Source organism: Etheostoma spectabile, unplaced genomic scaffold (genome assembly GCF_008692095.1).
Source record: "Etheostoma spectabile isolate EspeVRDwgs_2016 unplaced genomic scaffold, UIUC_Espe_1.0 scaffold00018600, whole genome shotgun sequence".
Taxonomy (NCBI): domain Eukaryota; kingdom Metazoa; phylum Chordata; class Actinopteri; order Perciformes; family Percidae; genus Etheostoma; species Etheostoma spectabile.
The window spans coordinates 68435-93907 of record NW_022604343.1 but is presented as its reverse complement, the minus strand read 5'-3'; the positions used below and the strand labels follow the sequence as shown (position 1 = coordinate 93907).

At 40.8% G+C, this 25473-nt stretch overlaps 6 non-coding genes and 1 pseudogene across 6 annotated transcripts; 4 read left to right on the top strand and 3 right to left on the bottom strand.

The window, feature by feature from the left end:
* The first annotated feature begins 5395 nt into the window (after positions 1-5395).
* Positions 5396-5468, top strand: trnav-cac (transfer RNA valine (anticodon CAC)). Its single transcript has one exon. It is a non-coding gene; the product is annotated as a tRNA-Val (tRNA).
* A 3784-nt stretch (positions 5469-9252) lies between these two features.
* Positions 9253-9325, bottom strand: trnak-cuu (transfer RNA lysine (anticodon CUU)). The gene has a single exon. It is a non-coding gene; the product is annotated as a tRNA-Lys (tRNA).
* Positions 9326-10269: 944 nt separating this feature from the next.
* trnak-cuu (transfer RNA lysine (anticodon CUU)) lies at positions 10270-10342 on the bottom strand. The gene has a single exon. It is a non-coding gene; the product is annotated as a tRNA-Lys (tRNA).
* Positions 10343-11771: 1429 nt separating this feature from the next.
* On the top strand, positions 11772-11890 carry LOC116681282 (uncharacterized; annotated as a pseudogene).
* Positions 11891-16104: 4214 nt separating this feature from the next.
* Positions 16105-16192, bottom strand: trnay-gua (transfer RNA tyrosine (anticodon GUA)). Its single transcript is given in 2 exon segments — positions 16105-16140; positions 16156-16192. It is a non-coding gene; the product is annotated as a tRNA-Tyr (tRNA).
* A 3218-nt stretch (positions 16193-19410) lies between these two features.
* Positions 19411-19492, top strand: trnas-uga (transfer RNA serine (anticodon UGA)). The gene has a single exon. It is a non-coding gene; the product is annotated as a tRNA-Ser (tRNA).
* A 666-nt stretch (positions 19493-20158) lies between these two features.
* trnan-guu (transfer RNA asparagine (anticodon GUU)) lies at positions 20159-20232 on the top strand. The gene has a single exon. It is a non-coding gene; the product is annotated as a tRNA-Asn (tRNA).
* Positions 20233-25473: the final 5241 nt, after the last annotated feature.

Here is a 25473-nt window from a genome sequence, read left to right as displayed (position 1 = left end):
CACAGGTCGCTCCTGTCCAAGCTGTTAAACCCAGCGGCGCCTCCTCGCTCAATAATCGTGAGATTTCTGGACGCAGCGGTAAAAGATATGGTTTTACAGCAAGCGTGGAGACAAGGACGGGTCTCGTTCCAAGACAAGAGGATTTTCATTGATCAAGATTATTCCCCGGAGTTACAAAGGAGACGGGCAAAAGTGCATGCAGTTACCAAGCAGCTGAAACAGAAGGGCGTACAAGCGAAGTGTCTGTATCCAGCACGCCTGAGGATTAAAATGGACTCGGGAGACAGCACTTTTGCTTTGCTGATGGAGGCATCAGACACCTTGGAGCGGTTGGGTGTCCAGGTGTCTCGCGGAGAAAGAGAGCGCCTTGAAGAAAGGCTAGCAGACGGATGGAGCACTAGCTCGAAGAGACAGAGAGACGGGACGCTGTCTGTGGCAGATCTGAAGGCCATGATGGAACAGGAGCGAGCATGAAGATAAGACAGGCGGAGATAAAAGGTTAAAACTGTTTGAAGGTAACATAAAGTCATGTAGGAGTAGGACGAGAAAAGACGGAAGGTATAACTGTTAATTGAGAACATTATAAGTTGTCACAAATAAGGAAAGAAAAAGGAAAAAGGAGGCAGTCTGTTTTACTTACACGAGTGAGCTACACTCTCAGAGACCTTTGTTGCATTCTAGTGTAACACTGGTCTTGACGGCACACGTTGTGCCCTACGTCGCAGAGAACTCACCACTCTCTGTCCGGATGCTATCGGGGGTCAGGCATGGTTACAGTTCAGGGACTATGGCTGGCTGCACTTTTGGAAGTTCTGTTATGTGTTCAAAGTGTTCTTTATGCGTTTCCCCTGACGCAAGAGGTTGAACTACAATTACTTCACAGAAGGGTTACATTGCCCTTATATTTCTGTATGAGAGGTACGTATTCAGAGACGGAGCAGCAATTTACTAATCAGTTTATTAAACTTACTTTTAATGATGACATCATTGACTCTAATAACATATAACATAAAAGGTATAAACAGCCCAATTAAGAGGAAGAAAATTCTGACACAACTAAGGAAGATGCATTGTGCGATAGCCTTGCTTCAAGAGACACATCTCACGGAAAAGGAACATCTAAAGTTAAAAAGAGAATGGGTAGACCAAGTATATTTCAGCTCTTATGGAATTAATAAAAAACGTGGGGTAGCCATTTTGATTAATAAGTCTGTTTGTTTTAATTGTGAAAAAGTATACCAAGACCCAGAGGGACGATATATAATGATAGTGGGAACCATTGCAGGGAGAAAAGTGAGTATCGTCAATGTGTATGCCCCGAACGAGGATTGCCCATTTTTCTTCAAAAAACTCGCAACTTTTTTGGCACAGAAGGGAGAGGGCTTACTGCTTATGGGTGGGGATATGAATTGTGTTCTTAGCAATAAATTAGATAAATTACCCCCAACATTCAAATCCCAAAGTAGAATGTCAAAAAGCCTAGCGACTATGATGACAGAACTCGGACTAATTGACATTTGGCGTTATCTCCATCCAAAGGAGAAAGACTTCACATTTATGTCCCAGGTACACGGCAGCTACTCCAGATTAGATCACTTCTTAATAACAAAAAAGAATACCCATCAGGTTAAAGAATGTTCGATAGAGTCAATTACAATTTCGGATCACAGCCCTGTGACAATGGAACTTGACTTGGATTTGGAACCTTGTTTTTGGTATTGGCGGTTGAATGTATCAATATTAATAGATACGCTTATTCGAGAAGAAATACAGACAGCCATAAAGGAATATTTTGTTTTTAATGACAATGGAATGGTCTCACCCTCCGTCTTATGGGATGCAGCAAAAGCCACAATAAGGGTAAAATAATCTCCGTAGGATCCAGATTAAAGAAACAAAGGATGCAAAAACAACTTCAGATTGAGAATGAAATCAAAAGATTGGAAAATGAACACAAACAGCAAAGGAAAAAGAGGCTTTAGACAAACTTAAAGAAAATAGAAATAAGTTGGATGATTTGTTGACTTATAGGGCGGAGGGAGCCCTCAGATTTACTGACAGGAAATTCTACGAATTTGGAAATAAGGCTAGCCGTTTATTAGCGTTTCAATTGAAAAAGGCTCAGGCAAGCCGTATCGTCCCAAAAATTAAGCAACTTAATAGTAATTCAATTGCAACTAGTCCAAAAACAATATCGGACAATTTTGCTAAATTTTATGAACAGCTATACAAGAGTCCAAACCAGGAATCAAAAGAAGACAAAATCCAAACGTTTTTTAAATCAGTAAATATGGCTAAACTCACAACAGATGAGGCCTCAAGTCTAGTTGAGCCTATTAGGGAGACTATTGGTAAATTGAAACACAACAAGACACCGGGAACAGATGGGTTTGCAGGAGAATTTTACAAGGTTTTTAGTAATGATCTCACACCCATACTATGCAAGCTGTATAATTATGTCCTAAATTCAGGGAACCCTCCGGAGTTCTGGTCTGAGGCGATCATCATAGTCCTGCACAAAGAGGGTAAAGATCCACTGCAATGTGCAAGTTACCGTCCGATTAGTCTCCTCGGCGTGGACTATAAAATATTGACATCAATTATATCCACTCAAAGTATATAAAAAAACTCATCAATCCAGATCAAACTGGGTTTATCCAGGGTCGACAGGGATCCAACAATGTAAGAAGAGCCCTAAATTTACAATCATTGATGACAAAAGATCCCCAACCATCCATGCTTCTTGGTTTAGACGCCGAAAAAGCGTTTGATCGTGTTGATTGGCGTTTTCTTAAACATACACTAATTGAGATGGGTTTTGGCGAAACATTCGTTAATTGGGTAACGTTGCTCTATAAAAATTCCAAATCCAAGGTTAGAGTGAATGGGTGTTCAGAATTTTTCAAGCTGGAGCGAGGGGTGCGTCAGGGTGATTCGTTGTCCCCCATTTTGTTCATCCTGAGTATTGAACCTCTGGCCGAGACCATACGTCGGGACGACCGCATACAAGGGATCAGGGACGGGAGGGGCAGCTCACAAAATTGCCCTCTTCGCTGATGATATCTTATTATTTATAAAACACCCTCTTACATCAGTCCCTAGACTCATGCATTGCTTAAAGGAATATGGCGATATATCTGGATACAAAATTAACCAAAGTAAGTCTGAAGCAATAATGACATCTGGACTACGACCTAGTCAACTTAGTGAGACCTTTCACTGGTCAGAACAAGGATTCAGGTACCTAGGGATAATTCTTACACCCAGGCCCACACAACTGTATGATGCTAATTACACCAAATTGATAAAGAAAATCAAAATTGACTTGTCCCGATGGGAGGTCCTACCTTTATCCCTATATGGCAGAGTGGAAACTGTTAGAATGAACTTGCTTCCTTGTCTTCTGTTCTTGTTTCAATCTCTGCCAGTAAGAGTCCCAGCCTCAACATTCGCTATGCTCAGTAAATTAATATCTCAATTTATTTGGCAACAAAAAGAGCAAGAATCAAACTAAAAACACTTAATCTACCCAAAAACAGGGGAGGTTTAGCTTTACCCAACTTAAAATGCTATTATTGGGCAGCGCTGATATCAGCTATTGTAACTTGGATGGGAGGGGACGAGAAGGCTAAATGGCTTCAAATAGAACAAGGTGAAACTAAAGGTATACAATTATCTACTCTTCCCTTCCTAGACATCAGAGGTGTTAATAAATGAAAATTGGGAGTGAATGGACCAGACACACCTTAAAAATATGGACAGAAGTTAAAAAGAGGCTTAGAGATACAGGATCGGTTTCCAGGGCTATGCCTATTGTGGGCAATATAGACTTTCCGCCTTCCATTGGGGACCAAGGCTTTAAAATGGGCAGCTAAAGGTCTTAAAATACTAAACCAATTATTCGATGGGGCTGGCTTAAAGTCCTTTGCACAACTTCAGGAACAGTTTGGTCTCCCCACAAATGATTTATATAGATATCTGCAAATTAGGCATTACATTATAAGTCACAAGGAACGCAAAAGACTGAATAGAAATCAAAATGATATAGAACAATATTTTATTACCATTGCAGAAAAAAACTTTCCAACCCGGAAGCATGTTTCACATTTGTACAAAATTCTCTCATCTAATAATTACCAAAATACCTATAATGTGAAAGGAGACTGGGAATTAGAATCCAATTTAATAATAGAGTATGAACAATGGGACAAATTGTGCGAGGGCAGTCACAAAGGAATTAACAGCCAAATGTGGAAGGAATTCAGTTGGAAAATTGTACTAAGATTTTTTCACACCCCGTTGGTAATTTCTAGATTTGTCAAAAACCCTTCAACAGCTCTATGTTGGAGACGTTGCGGGAAGGCTGGCGACCATACGCATATTCTTTGGGACTGCCCTGTTATCAGCGAGTACTGGAAGGGGATTAGGGAAGAAATAGAGACAATTATAAACAGAGAAATACCTTAAAATGCCTTGTTTTATTTACTAGGTATAATACCAGATTATTTCAACACAGACCAAAAGTATATTTTGCACATTCTACTATTGGTAGCTAAAAAAACTATAACAGCTAAGTGGAAACAAGTTTTGTCACCATCTATAGCAGAGTGGAAGAATAGGGTAAAACAAGTGTATATGATGGAAAAAATGACTGCATGTTTACAGCTCAAAGTGGACAAGTTCAATCAAAGATGGCATTTGGTGAAATTATATTTGGGTGTGTGATTTTGGGCTGTAGTGATTCTAATGAATTGCAATCTGCTCTGCCATCGGTATTTTTATTTTTTTTATTATTATTATATTTTATTTTGTGTATTTGGAAATGTAGGTATAGGCTTATGTATGCATATATGTGTATATACTATATATGTATTTCTTTTTTTTCTTTTTTTTTTTTTTTCTGTTTGTTCACTTTGTTGTATTTTTGGCCTGTGTGTGGGCAACCCGGGGGAGGAGGAGGGGTGTGGGTTTGTGTGTACCTATGTATACTTATGGTAGAGTGTGTGGGCAGTTTTCTCTTTTAGGGTATGCAAAGTTTCAGGTGATCTGGTTATTGTGTTGCATTTATTCAGAAATATTGTACATGCGACATCAGTATTTCAGCGATTGTTTTCATTGCTCTTGGCTCAGGGAATGTTCTTTTGTTGTAAAAACTTTTGAAAATAAAAAGTTCAAAAAAAAGAAAAGAAATAGGTGGCGCTAGTCCAACATTCAGACCACAGTCAATGCATGTAGAAATATTTAGGTTTACTACATATTTGCTGTCATTCAAATCCATGACAATCATCTGTGACTGAATATAGTTTAAAATCTCTATTTTGTAGCATTTTGAACATTTGCAATAAAATAAAAATGTGCATTTTCCCACAAATATGCAAATAAATGCTTTTCATCAGTTTCCGTAGTGTAGTGGTTATCACTTATGCATCACACGCGAAAGGTCCCCTGTTCGAAACAGGGCGGAGACACATTTCTTTGTTTGTATTGACTTCGCACAATCAAACTCTACAAAGTTAAACTCTCCATAACCTTCACGGAAAAATCTCCCTGTAGTGAAATCGTGGCCAGGCCTACCGAAGTTTCCCCAGTGCAGTAGTCATCACATTCAGAGATTCAGGAATTTCCTGTCTAAAATTGATGCAGAAAAACTAGTCCACGCATTTGTTACTTCTAAGCTGGATTTCTCCAATTCTTTATTATCAGGCTGTTTAAAAGAGTCCATAAAGATTATTCAGCTGATCCAGAATGCTGCAGCACGTGTTCTGCGTTTGTTAGTATTAGAACACTGACAATACCGATGACGTCACTGGCATGGTAGGACCTGCGAATGTATACAGACAACGGCTGCAGCACATAATATACACACGAAAAAATGTCATTTTAATGGCACGGGTTACGCATTTGAGCCTGTGAGGGACAGGCCTCTAGTGTCTGACTACCACCACATGGAGGACGATCAGTTTCAGGCTCCACCTTCAGTACAGGATCGTTTGGGGGGGAGTGACAGTGACCGTGCATGTGTGTATCTGTGTGTGTGTGTGTGTGTGTGTGTGTGTGTGGGCGCAGCTTACTATCATGCACTCTCCTTTATTGTATCCAAGCACATTATGCATTTTAGGAAATAGACTGCTTATATATCGTGTGCATTTAGAGAAAATTGAAAAACATGGTTAAGGTCCTGTTCGTTTACGAAAAGAGAGGTGGATAAATGGAAAAGGTAACTGGACCATTAATCCAATGGGATCGCTTGTTAGCTGAATGTAGGAGAGTTACCCCAGTTTGACCATAGATGCATGGAGGAGTCACAAGTTTTGCCGTTTACTTTAGGCTAGTGCAGAGTTGGCAGATTTTTACTATGGAACTAGCAGCTGTTTCTGCATCAACAATGTGCCCTGAGACGGAGGACATCAGCTAGCTTCAGAGTCAGTAGAGAGGGACGTTGGATTCTGTGGTTTAGTCAGCTGCTAGTAAACACATTATTATTGATCTGTGATATCGTTTATTTATACAGTCTATGGTCGGAGTACTAGCTTGTGGAGTTTGTCATAAGAGTGCTTCAGACGTATTTAGTTGCAAGTCCAGTCGTTTGGTATCTAGCTTGGTGTTGTGTCTCAATTTCAAGTAATGCCCAGTGTGTCAGTCTCCGTTTTGTTGAACAGCCTACACGTGGGCTTTATTTTTGTAAGTGAATATGTTTCGTGTATGTGAACACAACATTACATCCTGCCCTTTGCCTAGTAGACTTGATAGTATGCTGGATAACAGGTAAACATATCTGCTTCTCTGTCCTCTGCCTGCCGTGAGCGTTTCAGCGTTTCTGCGGCAGGTAGCATCGGTGGTGTTACTTGCTTGTGGTCTATCGGTCTGCTCTGTACTGGAGCCTGAAGGCCTCAGGTTTCAGTCTGTTGGACTTAACCCTCACTCTAAATAGTGTGTCGCTAAAAAAATACATTTTTCTGTACCTTGCTAGTACTTTAACTACCTTCACCTTGGAATCAAGGAGTTGATTTGCTTTTTGCTCTTTTTTTCACTATAATTAACACTTCTGAATTTTCAAGAGTTCTTTGATTTGTTTTGTTCCACATTGATTCATTTATTTAGCCCGTTGGTACACTTATAAATGCTTTCATGTATTTCCAAGTTTCTATTTTTCATTACTGTAATTAATTCTCAATTTTCTTACCTCTGTCTTTACTTAGACTTGGGTGACTTGTCGTCTTCCATAACATATTATTTATTTATGATGTGGTCAAACTGCAAGTATTTTGAACTCCTACTTGAATTGTTGAACACTGTGAGATTGTTTATTTTAATACTAAATAAGAATGGTGCTTCAAAAAAAAAAAAAGTTACGTCCTCTATACAGTTTCCTTGTCACCTCTGCATCCAGCAAAGAAGTCAAAGCGCCTTATGCTAACTAAAAAGCGGGGGCAGTCTCCCATCCAAGTACTAAGCCAGCCCAACCCTGCTTGGCTTCCGACATCAGACGAGAGCGGGCGCTTTCAGGGTGGTGTGGCCGTAAGCAAGTGCAGTGGGTGAAATCCAGCTATTTCTAGACGTGAAAACCTGAAGGTTTTCAAACTGTTGAATAAACAGCTTGGGGTTGAGGAATACTGAACTACATGTAATCACACTAATAGTTCACGTACACATTTTTCCGTAGCTTGCTAGTAGTTAGGGAGTTAGGGTTAGGGGGTTAGGGTTAGGGTAGGTTAGGGTTGGGGGGGTTAGGTTAGGGTTAGGGGGTTAGGGTTAGGGTTGGGGTTGAGGAGTACTGAACTACATTTAATCACACTAATAGTTCACGTATACATTTTTCCGTATGTGCTAGTAGTTCAACTACCTTCACCTTGGAATCAAGGATTTGACTTGCTTTTTGCTCTTTTTGGCTTGTTTATTTTAATTCTAAATAAGAATGGTGCCTCAAAAAAAAAAAAGTTACGTCCTCTATACAGTTTCCTTGTCAGCTCTGCGTCCAGCAAAGAAGTCACAGCGCCTTATGCTAATAAAAAAAAGCTTACAGCAGACTTAAGTTTTATCTGAGGAACAGGAGATCAGCACAGGCCATGATCGAAGAATGTAGGCACATTTTAGTCTGGTAAATTTCAGGGATTTTTACACTGGGAAGGAACTACTAATCTTGCGATTGACGGACTATCTGCCCCAATACAGCCACATTATACGGTGCAGAACTCAGGCATTCCCACTCTCTAAAACACCATCACCCAACGTGGGGCTAAAACCCATGACCCTGAGATTAAGAGTCTCATGCTCTACCGACTGAGCTAGCCAGGCACTTGTCAAGATTGGAGTTGCGGTCCAAAAATTTCACTTAAAACTTCTGAAATGTTACAGTTCTAGAATGTTACTTGGCAGTTCTAGAATGTTAGGTTGAAGTTCTAGAATGTTAAGCTGCCATTCTACAATGTTAGCTTTACATTCTAGAATGTTAAGCTACAGTTCTAGAATGTTAGGTTGAAGTTCTAGAATGTAAAGATGCAGTTCTAGAAAGTTAAGCTTTCATTCTAGAAATCTGAGTTGCAATTCAAGAACAATAGGTTGAAGTTTTACTTGGCAGTTCTAGAATGTTAGGTTGAAGTTCTAGAATGTTAAAATGCCATTCTACAATGTTAGCTTTACATTCTAGAATGTTAGGTTAAAGTTCTAGAATGTAAAGATGCAGTTCTAGAAAGTTAAGCTTTCATTTAGAAATCTAAGTTGCAATAGGTTGAAGTTTTAGAATTTGTATAACTTGCGTTCCCAAAAGATTGCTCATAGTCCTAAAAGGTTACATTGTAGTTCTAGAATGGTAAGCTGCAGTTCTAGAATGTTAGGTTTAAGTTCAAGAATGTTAAGCTGCAGTTCTGGAATGTTTAGTTGCAGTTCTAGAACAATAAGATGTAGTTTTTGAATTGTAAGAGTTATGGTCCGAAAATCTTACTTACAGTTCTACAATGTTGTAGTTCTAGAATGTGAGGTTTGAGTTCTAGAATGTTAATATTCAGTTCTAGAATGTTAGGTTTCAACTTCAAGAATGTTAACCTGCAGTTAACCAGACTTTAGTTTGATCAGAGGAACAGGAGGTCAGCACAGGCCAAGATTGTAGAATGCAGGCACGTTTTAGTCTGGTAAATTTCAGGGATTTTTACACTGGGATGGAATTGCTAATCTTGCGATTGACAGATGATCTGCCCCAACACAGCCACAGTATGCAGTGCAGAACCTTGGCATTCCAACTGTCTAAAACACCACCGCCCAACGTGGGGCTCAAACCCACGACCCTGAGATTAAGAGTCTCATGCTCTACCGACTGAGCTAGCCAGGCACTTCTCACGTTGTGAGTTGCGGTCCAAAAATTTCACTTAAAACTTCTGAAATGTTACAGTTCTAGAATGTTACTTGGCAGTTCTAGAATGTTAGGTTGAAGTTCTAGAATGTTAAGCTGCCATTCTACAATGTTAGCTTTAAATTGTAGAATGTTAAGCTACAGTTCTAGAATGTTAGGTTGAAGTTCTAGAATGTAAAGATGCAGTTCTAGAAAGTTAAGCTTTCATTCTAGAAATCTGAGTTGCAATTCAAGAACAATAGGTTGAAGTTCTAGAATGTTAAGCTGCCATTCTACAATGTTAGCTTTAAATTCTAGAATGTTAAGCTACAGTTCTAGAATGTTAGGTTAAAGTTCTAGAATGTAAAGATGCAGTTCTAGAAAGTTAAGCTTTCATTTAGAAATCTAAGTTGCAATAGGTTGAAGTTTTAGAATTTGTATAACTTGCGTTCCCAAAAGATTGCTCATAGTCCTAAAAGGTTACATTGTAGTTCTAGAATGGTAAGCTGCAGTTCTAGAATGTTAGGTTTAAGTTCAAGAATGTTAAGCTGCAGTTCTGGAATGTTAAGTTGCAGTTCTAGAACAATAAGATGTAGTTTTTGAATTGTAAGAGTTATGGTCCGAAAATCTTACTTACAGTTCTACAATGTTGTAGTTCTAGAATGTTAGGTTTGAGTTCTAGAATGTTAATATTCAGTTCTAGAATGTTAGGTTTCAACTTCAAGAATGTTAACCTGCAGTTAACCAGACTTTAGTTTGATCAGAGGAACAGGAGGTCAGCACAGGCCAAGATTGTAGAATGCAGGCACGTTTTAGTCTGGTAAATTTCAAGGATTTTTACACTGGGATGGAATTGCTAATCTTGCGATTGACAGATGATCTGCCCCAACACAGCCACAGTATACAGTGCAGAACCTTGGCATTCCAACTGTCTAAAACACCACCGCCCAACGGGGGGCTCGAACCCACGACCCTGAGATTAAGAGTCTCATGCTCTACCGACTGAGCTAGCCAGGCACTTCTCACTTTATGAGTTGCGGTCCAAAAATTTCACTTAAAACTTCTGAAATGTTACAGTTCTAGAATGTTACTTGGCAGTTCTAGAATGTTAGGTTGAAGTTCTAGAATGTTAAGCTGCCATTCTACAATGTTAGCTTTAAATTCTAGAATGTTAAGCTACAGTTCTAGAATGTTAGGTTGAAGTTCTAGAATGTAAAGATGCAGTTCTGGAAAGTTAAGCTTTCATCTAGAAATCTGAGTTGCAATAGGTTGAAGTTTTAGAATTGTTATAAGTTGCGTTCCCAAAAGGTTGCTCATAGTCCTAAAAGGTTACATTGTAGTTCTAGAATGGTAAGCTGCAGTTCTAGAATGTTAGGTTTAAGTTCAAGAATGTTAAGCTGCAGTTCTGGAATGTTAAGTTGCAGTTCTAGAACAATAAGATGTAGTTTTTGAATTTTAAGAGTTATGGTCCGAAAATCTTACTTACAGTTCTACAATGCTATGTTGTAGTTCTAGAATGTTAGGTTTGAGTTCTAGAATGTTAATATTCAGTTCTAGAATGTTAGGTTTAACTTCGAGAATGTTAACCTGCAGTTCTGGAATGTTAAGTTGCAGTTCTGGAAAATTTGGTTGAAGTTGTAGAATTTTAAGAGTTGCGGTCCTAAACTGTTAATTACAGTTCTAAAATGTTACATGGTAGTTCTAGAATGTTGAGTTGCAGTTCTAGAACAATAGGTTGAAGTTTTAGAATTTGAACATGCATTGTCACCAGTTTGATCAGAGGAACAGGAGGTCAGCACAGGCCAAGATTGTAGAATGCAGGCACGTTTTAGTTTGGTAAATTTCAGGGATTTTTACACTGGGATGGAATTGCTAATCTTGCGATGACAGATGATCTGCCCCACACAGCCACAGTATAGAACTCAGGCATTCCAACTGTCTAAAGCACCACAATGTTAGGTTTAAGTTCAAGAATGTTAAGCTGCAGTTCTGGAATGTTAAGTTGCAGTTCTAGAACAATAAGATGTAGTTTTTGAATTTTAAGAGTTATGGTCCGAAAATCTTACTTACAGTTCTACAATGCTATGTTGTAGTTCTAGAATGTTAGGTTTGAGTTCTAGAATGTTAATATTCAGTTCTAGAATGTTAAGTTGCAGTTCTGGAAAATTTGGTTGAAATTGTAGAATTTTAAGAGTTGCGGTCCTAAACTGTTAATTACAGTTCTAAAATGTTACATGGTAGTTCTAGAATGTTGAGTTGCAGTTCTAGAACAATAGGTTGAAGTTTTAGAATTTGAACATGCATTGTCACCAGACTTTAGTTTGATCAGAGGAACAGGAGGTCAGCACAGGCCAAGATTGTAGAATGCAGGCACGTTTTAGTCTGGTAAATTTCTGTTTTGAGAACCTTCAGTTCTAGAAATAGCTGGATTTCGCCCTCTATGGTTCCTTACGGCCACACCACACTGAAAGTGCCTGCTCTTGTCAGATCTTGGAAGCCAAGCAGGGTTGGGCTGGCTTAGTACTTGGATGGGAGACTGCCTGGGAATACCTGGTGCTGTAAGCTTTTTCATTAGCATAAGGCGCTGTGGCTTCTTTGCTGGACGCAGAGCTGACAAGGAAACTGTATAGAGGACGCAACCTTTTTTTTTTCAAGCACCATTCTTCTTTAGAATTAAACCAAACTGATTTGACCATACTTCTCTAAAGTCTAAGCAATGAATGATTTCATCTGCCAGGAAGCTTTTGCCATTACTCTAAGCATTCCTCCAAACTAAAACAATTGCATGAAAAGGATCACTTTGGGATCAACACTGTTGCAGTTTTAACTACAACAGTCAGCATGGCAAGTACCCACTAGTAGGCTTGAGTCTATTTTAGTTTATAACTTGTTTTTCGTTTTTGTCTTGGGGTCAAATTTGACTTAAGTTTCTTTATCAGAAATGAGTTTCTATTAACCAAAAATAACATAATTGGTTATCAATGATATTTGCTATTAAAATTACTTATTTCATTGAATTTTAGGGTTTTAAATACATAGTGTTTGGTTTTCCTAGGTCAATTTTGACCTGGTGGTCCAATGGAGCACTATTGTGCTTTACAGCAGATAAGCACATGTAAAGACCAGCTAAAACCGGGCGGCTGTGGCTCAGTGGCAGAGCTGTTGCCTGCCAATTGGAAGGTTGGTGGTTCGGTGCTGCGCATCGGAGTGTAAATGTGTGTGAGTGTATATTTAATGAGCAGGAAGCACCTTGTACGGCAGCCTCGGCCACATTGTATGAATGTGTGTGAATGTTGGTGGTGAAATACAGCACATTTACATTTAAAAGAATAACCTTACACATACACGGGTCCCCACAAACACACAATAATACGAACAGCAGCTGCAAACTACCTCATGTAATGGTAACATTAGCTTTCCAACACATGGAACCTGCTAAAGATCACATTGTGCTCTCCTGCATAAACATGCGCACACACCTGGGGTAATGGATCGTATATTGTACTTTTCAGCAGACGAGCACATCAGTCCCTCCAGAATTTTGTGGTCTTTTTTTGCGGGAGCTTTTGTAAAGAGCTTTTTGTCTTGTGATAAAAGTAACAATGTCTTGTATTGCAATATCTTTTTTTAATGTTTAACAATAAGAAAACTTTATGAAAATAAAACTTGCTAAGTTTTCCTAGTAACCAAAAAGGCTTGGGATGCTGTGATTGTTGGTATAATATGAAAATGGTTGGAGAATTTAAGATTATTTATTGAATTAATCAAATTTTAACATGTCAGTGGCTTGTTGATCTTTACATTGTTTAATTCCTCACCTGGCCTTGGACACATTCCTTTGGTTTGATAGAGAATTTGTTAGGCTTTAACGTATCATTGCACTTACAATAATGATCGTAGCTGTTCTCAGTTTAGGTCACCCTGTACATCTCATCTCCAGTTTTTTCCTGCATCCACCATTTGTGGTCACATACTGAGACAAAGACTGGCACATGGGACTGCTGGGATTAGATAAAGTAGCGGGAAACTCCGGTTATTGGTCAAATTTGTTGCAATAATTTGTCAAAATTGGGGGTCACACAAAAAGTCTCTGTTATTGGTCGAATTCGTGTGAATTGTATATTGCAACATTGCAAAATGCTGGAGGGACTGAAACACGTACAGTTGTGTTCAGAATAATAGCAGTGTTTAAAAAAAGAGCATGTCGAGCCATTTACCACTGCTTAAATCATATATTTTAAGTGCATAAAGCACTTACTGTAACTAGAAGGCTGCAACTAAATTTAAAAAAAATAAAACATTCAAATAAACTACTGGTTTCTACTGTGCTGTACTTCAACTGGCAACATCAAGGTAGTGCATCATGGTAGGCATTAGGCAACATAACATTAAACATGTATAGTGCATGAATTGAACAGTCGTTTCCCACAAATTATTCAGTGCAAAAACTTGTGCTGGGCAAGAAGTCACTGCTGTGATATTTATCTATTAACAATCAATGTATTAAATCTGAAGTAGAAGAGGCAACCAGTGTTATCTCAAATCTTAGGTAGAAGAGGCAAATGATTTGTAAAGAGGAGGCGGAAAAAAACAAAAAACTTCCCCAACTCAGCTCAACAAAAAGTCCATTCTGAGTGATTCACTCATTGAACAAATCATTCTTCAGCGTCAGACACCCTTTCAGTGGTTTGTTGTCCTCAAGACACATCACACTTTTTTGGATAAATGTGAATGTAAGCTCGAGATTCTTTGGGTACTGTGGGTCTAGTGCATGGACGTAGCCGTGATCTGTCAGCAGAGGTGGGTAGAGTAGCCAAAAATTGTACTCAAGTAAAAGTACTGTTACTTCAGAATAATATGACTCAAGTAAAAGTAAAAGTAGTCATCCAAATAATTACTTGAGTAAGAGTAAAAAAGTGCTTGAAGAAAAAACTACTCAAGTAGTGAGTAACTGTTGAGTAACGTCTGATTTATTTCTTAACACAAGCATCAATCAGACAGACAAAAATACAAAATAATCATATTTAGGCAAATTATAGCTCATCCAATCAATACAATAAATTTAAATGTATTTATTAATTACAAAATAGCTTACTTGAGAGACTTGTCACATCAAATTTGGATGGATACTGCATGTGCAAAACATACTGTATGTAACCTAAAAGACAAAGATCCACCTCTCCACAGCAGAAACTAAAACCACCGCTACGTTTCCTCAGGTTAGAGGTTGAGTAGTTGAACGCTCACATGTCCGTTTGTTTTGGTTGACCCTGAACACACTGCATAACGTAGCTGCTGTTTCCACTTTTCCTAAAAGGTAACCATGCTTTCACTATGAGGCCGGGGGGGGGGTCCTCCTGGTCTGCATTGCCTTGGCGACATTTGATTCTGACGTCTTTGCTGAGCTACGACTGTAAAGCTAACCTATCGCGCTGCTGCATAGACATATAAAGCGATACATCTTTATGTGTCTATGCGCTGCTGAAGCGAGTATGATCACGTGACCGCACAACGACGTGTGATTGGTTAAGCACAGTCACGTGGTAGAGCCTTCAGCGGAAGACTCTCTCTCTCTGTCAAAATAAAACATTAAAATGAGGATTGAGGTACGCCGGGGGTAAAAACAATGATGCATAGTAACGAGTAACGAGCTCATTGTAGCCCAATGTAGCGGAGTAAGAGTACAGTTTATTTTTTACTAATCTACTCAAGTAAAAGTAAAAGTATAGTGAATTAAAACTACTCCTAGAAGTACAATTTTTTCAAAAACGTACTCAAGTAAATGTAACGGAGTAAATGTAACTCGTTACTACCCACCTCTACCACTGAGCTACATCTCCTGAAGATTTTCAGTTGTTTTGACTTTTTTCTGAGATAGACTTAGACTTATCTTTATCAATACTTTTGGGATGACTCCCGCAATGAAATTGAAATATCACTGAATAACAGAAGAAATCTGGGTAAAACATGTAATGTTAATGTTGTACATGGCTTCAAAACCTTTAAATGCAACTGCGATGGCTGGAAATCAAACCTGGGCAAAATGATTGCACTGCTATGGTATGAATCATAGTCGAAAAGTAACACACCTGTTGCCTTTCTGCTAGACAATACAACGTTCACTGCAAACGTGGTAACACAGACTGAAGCAATTCTGGGACACGGAGGCACACAAATGGAAAGATAAAGGAGAGAGGAGCTCAGTGTGTCAAAGGAAATCCCCCGGCAGTCTAAAACTATCACAGTGTAATTAAGAAAGACAGGGTAAAGAGAGGAGCCTGGTTGGGCTAGAACTCTCCCCTGCTGGATTGAGCTGTACTGCACCGCCTTCCTCTAGTTTTATATTGTATTATGTTTACTCTTAAATGTGATGAGGGTGTCTGCGTAAACTTAAGTGCACAAGGTCAGACCAGACGTGAGAATTTTTGCAGCCTACGCTGGGAATCGGCGTACGCCCGTTCTACACCTGTTTTAGCACATTTCATGAATGAGGGCCCATGTCAACACAATAAAGATTTCTTGACGAAAGGTTTGTCTTTTATAGTTCTAGTTTTTTTTCCAATTCTTCTGGTCACACTTACTCTCTCTGGTTGCACTATTTCACATCTTTTGTCTGTAGTTCTCTATTCTGTCAGGGCTTAACTCTATCTCCCCCACCTCTTTTTTATTCTTGTTATGTCTTGGCAAGAAGCAATATGCTTTTGGGTCATCCGTCCATCTCTACATCAGAATCAGAAATTCTTTATTGATCCCCAAACGTAAATTCTGGAAAAAAATGCTCCTTCGAGCCGGATTTGAACCAGCGACCTAAGGATTTCACCTATATGCCTCTACAGTCCTCCGCTCTACCAACTGAGCTATCGAAGGGAGATAAAAAATGCCAAAGCATTTCTGAAAATAAATGCTAAGAGAGACATTGGTGGAGACGGGTGGCTTCCAGTACCTATGAGAAAACACAATATTGTTCATGAAGAAACCTCTGCAATTTGGTATACTGTGATGAGTCATTGGTTTGCTACCACCCTTGAAGAATGCCTTTTGTTGTCTCAATCTCAGAAATAACCATAGAATCATAACTTCCATTCATGTGCTTGTGCCAGTGTCCAACCACCTGTCACTTTATTTTCAGCATCAGTTGTGTTTTTTTAAGGTTTTAAGGTTGCCTAGGTACTCCTGCATAGCTAGCCAGTGATTTACCTACCGTAGATGGTGGTCGGCGTGCCAATGAGTCTTGAAAATTTGCAGATGGTGATTCAGAGGAGGTGGAACAGTTTAAAGTGTAAAGTAACTTAATTTTCCAAATAGTCTACCTACACTGCCAACGCGAGCTCTTCTCTAATATTGTCGGGTCAATAGCTATTCAACTTCACAAGTTATTGTTGATCTCAGAAACAACAATAGACGAGACCATTGTATCACAACTTCCATTTATGTGCTTCTGCCAGTGTTTAATCACCTGAAAATCCCTGTGTTTTCAGCATCAGTTTTTTTTTTTTTTTAGAAACACCTACCCCTTGTGGGAACAATAGTCTGTAAGGGGGGGGGGGGGAAGAGGAAAAACGGGAAGAGGGAGGGAAGAAGGAAAAAGAGGAAGAGGAAGAGGAAAAAGGAGGAAAAAAGAAGAAATGAGAGAAAAGATGAGAAAGATGCTAAATTACACACATAATGTAAGAGTTTTATAGTTTCTATTAAGTCAGATTTTAATTTAATTGCTGAAATTGGAATGTTTCTGGGAAATAAGGGAAGTTTAAAGTAGATTCAAAGGTCACAGGTTTGATCCCCACCTAGCACCAGATCTTAGGTTTGATTTATTATGCTTGTGGGTCGTCTGTCCATCTCTACATCAGAATCAGAATCACTTTATTTATCCGTGAAGGGAAACTCTTGAAAAGAGGGTTCTTTCAAGCCGGACTTGAACCAGCGACCAAAGGATTTCAACTTTATGTCTCTACAGTCCTCCGCTCCCCAGTGGCCTAATGGATAAGGTACTGGCCTCCTAAGCCAGGGATTGCGGGTTCAAGTACAATCTTGGGTGATTTTCAGCAGAGTGGCGCAGCGGAAGCGTGCTGGGCCCTTAACCCAGAGGTCGATGGATTGAAACCATCCTTTGCTGGTGACATGATGGTAGACAATCAGAAAGGGTGATGCACCAAGAGATTATGACCCTCAACTTGATTTCCACGGGGAGATGAATCATGATATAACTGCTGTAATTGTTGACAGCACCATGAAAAGTAATGTTCTTGAGGAAAATCATATTCTGGCAGTTTATTTTGACAAATCGACATCCACTGCCCTCAAGTCATGCTGTCTTTCCAGTGATGTGATTGGTAAGTGGTTGGGCTGTATACAGGTTTTAATCACATCCATCGGTTTAAAGGTGCTCGCAAAACGCTGTACTTGCAATCGCGTTTCTCGTGCACATTCATGTCCTCTTAAATACAAACAACTGCTAAGTTCTTTATTCCCAATATCAACTCTCAGACATTAGTTCCAAATGAAAACAATTGTTGTCAGAAGTGGGATTTTAACCCACGCCTCCAGAAGAGACTGCGACCTGAACGCAGCGCCTTGGACCGTTTGGCCATCCTGAATGATCCAACAAATTTTCAGTAAGACCTGTTAAAAAAATTATAATTTAGTAAATTAAACATGTCATGATATAGTTTCTCAGTCATCCATGTCATAGTTAACAAGGGAAGGTTTCTCAACTTTCAGCCCAAATATATGGGCGTTCATGGAGACATGGAAGAAAGTCCCCAGGGTGGCAATGTGCTTGACAATGGCAATACATTGCACGGGATGTGAAGACAATGTGCAATACAGGCCAAATCCTATGGTGGGAATCAAGATCCACCAATGTCTCTGTCCACAATGTCCACCTGAATCCAGAAATGTCCCAGCCAAATGGGAAATAGACTGACAATTGGGTCAACATTGTGCAATTATCTTCAAAATGTCCAACTATGTCCACAATTACACCTGCCAGATGGGAAATAAACTGATAACTGTCTTCATGGTCTAAATGTGTCAAATATTGCCGTACAATGTCCACATTGAGTCCAGATGTGTTGGTTCCTGATCCATGCTATTACCCCAAAAGATCAGAACTATGCCAAGGGCACCTGGATTTGGTAAAAGGTTCTCCGCAGAGGTTTTGTCTTTAAACCAAGAGACTTTTTTAGTGTTTTTTTTTTACACAGAAAGGGTTGGACACAGAGCCCACTCCCCCTTCCATATCTGACAATTGAAAGCTGTGGGAAAAGGGGGTTCTAAAGCTTTTAGAGCATTCAAAAAGCAATTCTGATGCACTATACTGGCCCATTCAGGATGAGCGCTGTATACTCTGACTGCAGCAACACAAGTTCAAATTTCAGTGATACCTAGTTTTTGTGGTGATTACGAGACTGAATGGAAAGTGTGTATCCCCCATGTAACTCAAAGCCTATCACTTCCAGTCAATACTGTCAAATTTGGAGCTCCTTCCAATTACATTAACAACCAGGTGAGTCCTCAACATGCCCCCACCAACATACTGTTTACAGTCTAAATGGCCAAGGACATTAAACCTGTAAGCTTACTTTAAACTAGATGTGGAAAGTTGAAAGGTTGATTTTTTTCACCTGTTCTGTGGCTTAAAACCAGGTTCCACCGAGATTTGAACTCAGATCGCTGGATTTAGAGTCCAAAGTGCTAACCATTACACCATGGAACCTTCGAAAGTCTTGCGTGGGTTTGCTATGCAGTTTCTTTCATAATAGCCACATGTGTGATATTAAAGGCACACAACAATCACAACAATTAAAATATCACGCCCCAATATATTCTCGGTTTTGAGTCCTCGCCCCTACTATTTACGACATGGCCAGACGTAATCCGGCTAAGAAGCAGCACTTTTCAGGGGTGGAGATTGAAACCCTGACATCTCAGTTAATTGCAGTAAAGTATACACCTACATGTAAAGTGTACCCATATTTAAATAAACACACGGTAGCAAAGTTTATGCAGTGTTTTTTAATTTACTCGTGTTTTTTTCGTGAGTCAGTGTAAATATTAGTGCAAATCAGTATTGCACTGCTTTTCAGGTTGTTGTTGCCGAGTGGTTAAGGCGATGGACTTGAAATCCATTGGGGTCTCCCCTCGCAGGTTTGAATCCTGCCAACAACGAGAGGGGCTCTTTAATTGTGGTCACACATCTCATTATAACAAATGGCAGATGTGCCTTCATGGACAATACTATAATATCAAATAGTTACTGGAAGCCACTGAAGCATCTCTGAGCATTCATTTTCATTCTCAATGCCCAGATGTGTTGCAGTTGATATGGCTTTGGTTCCCAGCCAGTAACTTTCTTTGAGTGACGTTACTTGCTTTATTTTTCGGGAAGTAACCAGAAAGGTTACTCTCCCAACCCGGTTTGATAAAACATTAGATCTCTGTTATATCGCACAAATAAGGGAACATAACAATCAATCAAGCTGCCTCCATGAGGATCCACAGACATAGACATGTTCCACCACCCGCAATTAAGCCTGTCTCCTCAGCTTCTAGACGCCGCTGAATCACCTCGCATCTGCGTTTGTGACAGTTTCTCACAGTTAGCAAAGCTCACATAAAGCAAATGCTTGTGGCTTAAAGATCGAGCTCCCTGGAGTGATCCAACTCTGGGATTTATCCTTCTGCAGAAGACCATAGAGGCAGCTTCTCCAATTTCTGAGTAACAGGAAAATAACCTGATAAGCATACATGTGCAGCTCAACCTCAAAAAGCTATAAAGCAAATGCTTGTGGCTTAAAGATTGAGCTCCTGCTCAGAAAACATTAGACGGGCACAGTCTCTGTGGCGCAATAGGTCAGCGCAGTCGGCTGTTAACCGAAAGGATGGTGGTTCAAGTCCACCCAGGGACGTTTGTTGCTTAAATAACCTGGAGGGAGCCAACTCTGGGATTTATTCTTCTTCAGAAGACCATAGAGCAGCCCAAAGATAACCAAAGTGCCCTTATGTCTATCAGAAGATACAGTTATGTAAATGTAGTGTATTTATATAGCGCTTGTACAAACCATGTACATATTAATCTTTACGGTCATCAGAGATTGGAAGTAACAAAGTATAAATACTTCATTACTGTACTCAAGTAGATTTTTCAGATATTTTTACTTTAGTTTACCATTTATTTTTTTGGCGACTTTTGACTTTTACTCCTTACATTTTAACATGAATATCAGTATTTTCTACTCCTTACATTTTACAAAATTGGCTCGTTACTTTAGTTTTGTACTAAAGCTCGTCTATCAGGTGTGATTGTGAATAGCGGAGAACTGTAAGTCATATAACTGATGTTGTCAGTTGAGCCTGTTGTTGTATTGGTCTGTAGTTCTGGCAAATTTTTTTAAAGTTAGCTTCTTGTGTTTTTCACCTGTTACCTAGGTTACACCTGTTACCTAGGTTACACCTGGCTGTTTATACGATATAATGGTGATTGTTAAACCTCCTTGCTCATTAAGATAATGTAATTAATAGTGGGTTTATTGTTATTATTTACTAGCATTTATTATTCCTATGCATTGTGTATGGTAGCCTTTACAATGTTATTTATTTCTTTTATTACCACACACACAGCCATAGCAGAGCTACCCCCCCCCTCCCCCCCATGTTCATACTGATGCTTGATTGTAATAAAGCATCAACAGAGAGAAGTTGTCTCCGTCTGTGTTTTAACAGACGCACCTGGCCAAGTTGGAAACCACTGTTGGGGAAATCCTTCTATAAACTGACAACTGACTCCATGATGAATTTAACACAGTGTTTATTCTTGTGGTCAACAGATGAAATGCGTTTCCGAGCAGTTCTACGTGCACGGACCAGATGGAAACTTGTCTAGTACAGAGGTTCCCAAAAAGGCACTTTAACAATATCGTGCTCAGGGTTATATTGGTTCCCCTTGTGGGGCCTGATTGGTCAGCTATACTGTTGCTGGGGTACAATCCCTGCTCTGCCTCTTCCTTCTTGCCTGTCTATTATTTTCAGTTATCATTTACTTCACAAGACAGCTATGTTCACTCCCTCCTTAGTTTGTACGTCCTGTTCTCTGAGTTATCAGACCGTCCTCGAACTTCAGTGTCCTTGGCCTCACCATCTCCTCTTCTGTGCTCACTGTAGCTTATCTGACTAAGATAGCCCTCCTGTTCTCTCCCTCCTAGCTGTACCCCAGCTGCAAAGCATAATGTATAATATGTCACACATACACACACTCTTATTTAGTCTTTGGTTAATTCAGTATATACTTTAAGCCAGCTTTTACGTGGCCGTTCCTGAGTGCCCTGTTCATCACCACCTCAGTCATTGTATTATTTTCCCACAAATTCCCCCTTTTCGCACCTACTAGGTGCGAAAACACTTTTTACACTAACTGCAGTGCCTCAACGTCCTCCCCGTCCTCAGGCATGGTGAGTAATGGCAGCATCCCAGCGGAATAGGGAGGCGGTGCTTTTTCTTTGGACAAGGCAGTGGTGATGAGCCGGGATATCATGGTCCGCAGGCAGGGCACACAGCAACACCCACAGGTAACTAGAATAGCGAGAAAAACAGCAATAGATGTCAAACAAGCAGTGATAAGATTCTTCCATTTGCCAAAAAAGGTTGTCATCCACCCCTCCAATGGATTTGATACACCTGAGGCGTCATGCATCTCCTGGGAAAGGGCTCGAAGTTGGTTCAAAGCCCTGGTGACCTTCCCATCCGGGGCAGTGTTGTTAGGGATGACCGTACAGCACATCTCTCCGAACATGGAACAGACTCCTCCTTTTTCAGCCAACAGCATGTCCAGCGCCATCCTATTCTGGAGCGCCATGAGGGACGTTGGGGCCATCTGCTCGGCCAGGCCTTCGATGGCATCCCTAGTTGCATTGCTCAAGCGTAAAACATTATAATGCACAAAATTTATCCTATCTACATTTTTGCTGGGAGTGACGGGGAAGATGGCTGAAAGCAGTGGTATATTCTCAAATCCTGCGGCTATTTGATCTGCCAATTTGTATTCATTCGGGACACCCCTAGGAACTCCTATGCTGTCTATATAGGTTGGGGTTCCCGCCCATGGATCAAAAGCCGGGCCTTGCATACTACGGGCCCTGCGCCTTCTCTTTACGGTCAGTTGCACAGCCTTATGGTGGGTATAGTGGACTCTACTCCCCACCAAAGATATGGGCATAGCTAATCTAACCATAGCACAAACTCCTGACGTTTGATTTGGGAACTTTATCTGGGAGTACAACCTAAGACCACCACAATAGTAGAATAGTCCTATTCTAGCCACTGGGCCTAGGGCTGTTTTGTTTTGTACAGTTGTATTACACCAGTCTGGGGGTATATCACCTAGTTTGATTGTGGGCTTGCTTGATCCGGTGAGATTGAAACAGTGATATCTTGCACCCTCCCCCTTTATGGCGGTAAAATACCCTGGTTTTTCAAAGCCTGGGGGAAAGAGGGATGCTAGGGTAGTACAATTGCGGGAAGCTGTCTTAGAGTGTGTGAAGTTCAACATGCATGCATATCCTGCTGGGTCCTCATTAGGAAACAACGGGGCGGGTTAGTGAACATGACTGGTCTAGCTGTGGCACAGGCCACGCACCCTTCCATGTGTTGTTCTTTGGCATTCTGTATTAGCCACCTGATCCATAAATTGTCCTGGCCTGCACCTGCTGATAACTCTAACACATCTTCCACCCTCATTTTAGAGAAGTCCTGCACTATTACGTCTTCCTCCTTCAGGGGGGGTTTTACTGTAGTCTCTGCCATGTCAGTGTCATTCTGTGTGTGCGTGAGGGGATCCAAAATATTTATCTGCAGGGGGGTTATCTGGTCACTTCCTGCTATCCATACACCTATGGCTAACATCCACACATCCTGACCGTTCCTGCTCCCAATTGCTCTATTTACTGACAGGGTTATGGGATTTTTCGTGGGGTCTGAACTATAGTCCCGCTGTATAGATAATATCTCCCATTCATCTTGTTGTACCCACCAATCTCTTTTGTCTGTCAACCTCGCCCATGGTTTCCACCCTCCTGTTGTCCAACCCGCGTCATACCAGCTGTTACAGAGACTACCTTTCACCTGTCCGGAAGCGCTCCTTTCACAGTCCTCTACCTTTTGATAGTCGTCACAGATGTACACATCTGTGTTTTTGTAGAAACTATTATACCCCCCGCAGTCTATAGCCTGACACAAATCAAAGGTAAATGACGTGGTTGAGTCTCTCACATAGGGGAGAGTCAATCTGGCACCGCACCTTGGGGATGGGCCCTTAGTGTGTTGCTTCACTACTGCCCAAACTGCTCTTCTTTTCTCTCGTCTAGTTTCATTTCCTTTGTTACTGAGAGGTGGTTGGACACTACCGGGTGATTGTTCTTTGTGGTCTCGGTCCCCATACGCATGTTCCAACCCCAGAATTAATGCTGCAACTCCCACTACTACTACTACTGCTAGGACAACTGTTGTCTTTTTCCCAAACCCCATTGCCTTCCAAGTTATGGATGTACTATGTGGGGGCTGTTCCCCGCCAAAACATCTCTTCCATCTATACATTTTGGATTGCTTTTCTAATTTCTGCCAATGGGCGGCTAGGAGGTGCGACTGGGGCACAATGTGTCAGGTGGTGCCAAGGTGCTCCTTTTTTACCTTTAACCTGGACCGAGTGTGAAGTAACCTCCCTTACTTCGTAAGGCCCGGACCACCTGGGGTCAGTCCACTTCCTCTTGTGAACTTTGACCCTGACCCAGTCGCCTACCTTGACAGGTAGTGTTGCTTCCTCCTGCGGTTTCCTGTTCGCCAACTGGACCTGCGTAGAAAGGGCTGAAACCAGAGATGTTAGCTTTCTCATATAGTCTGTCATTTCTATTTGCTGAACATCTAACATTGGCATGTGGCCTCCATCTAGTGGAGGTCCTGGCATTTTTCTCCCTGTCATTATTTCATGTGGGGTCAAATGTGTTTCTCGTCTTTCTGAGGACCTCATAGCCATGAGGGCCAATGGGAGCGCTTCTACCCATGTTAACTTGCTTCCTGCACATGCCTTGGCTATCTTAGCCTTCAATGTCTGGTTTGCTCTTTCCACCATTCCCTGTGACTGTGGATGATAAACTGATCCGAAGGCATGAGTGATTCCCAGGGCCTGTTCTACTTCTCTTAGTAGTTTGTTGTTAAAATGTGTGCCATTATCTGACCTTATTTGCCTGGGGACCCATACCTCGGGATGAGTTCAGTTTTGAGCCATTTCACCACTGTTTTTGCGTCCTCTTTTCTGGTGGGAATGGCTTCTACCCACCTAGAGAACCTGTCTACCATCACCAGAAGATACCTTTTTCCCCTACCACATTTTCTGCGCCCATATCAGTATAATCTATACTGATATCTTGAAAACAAGCTGTGGGGACTGGGTACGCTCCTTTTAGTGTGGTGTATGGTTTCTGAACATTATGCTCTCCACACACCCTGCATTCCTGACAAAAATGTGTCACCATGTCCCTCAAATTGGGGTGCCACCACAGCTCAGACAGATTCAGGAGAGTCTGTTTTCTTCCTTCATGTGTTGGTCTGTGTGCCTCAGGTAGCAACATTCTGCACATCTCGGCTGATGCTGCTATCTTTCCTTGATGAGACCTCCATATCCCATCTTTGTCTTTTGTGGCGCCGCTCCGCTGCCACTGATTCCATTCATAGGCTCCTGCCTTTTTCCACTGTATCCAGCCTTGATGAGTGGTACATCAGTACATGTCTGTCTCCCCCTTTTTTCTGAAATAAAATGGCATTGAGAAAGCCATTGTTTTCAGAAACATCCACATGAAATGGGAGTGAGTAGTCTGGGGAGGTAAGTGTCTCTGCCCTTGCTAGGGCACTTTTGAGGTCAGAGAAGGCGGCCTCGGCCTCTGTTGTCCATAGGAGGGGGGCGGTGAGACAGTGATGAGTTCTGTTGGTATAGTCAGGGATATGTGAGCGGCTGTATCCTGTGAGGCCCAGAAAAGACAGCATGTCTGCAACTGTGAGGGGCTTCTGACTGTTGGGGGTTCTGTGAGACTGTCATTTGTTTAGCTTTGCTGGGCTTGGGCTTGTTTAATTCTTCCAGTTGTTTCTTTAACAATTGAGTTTGT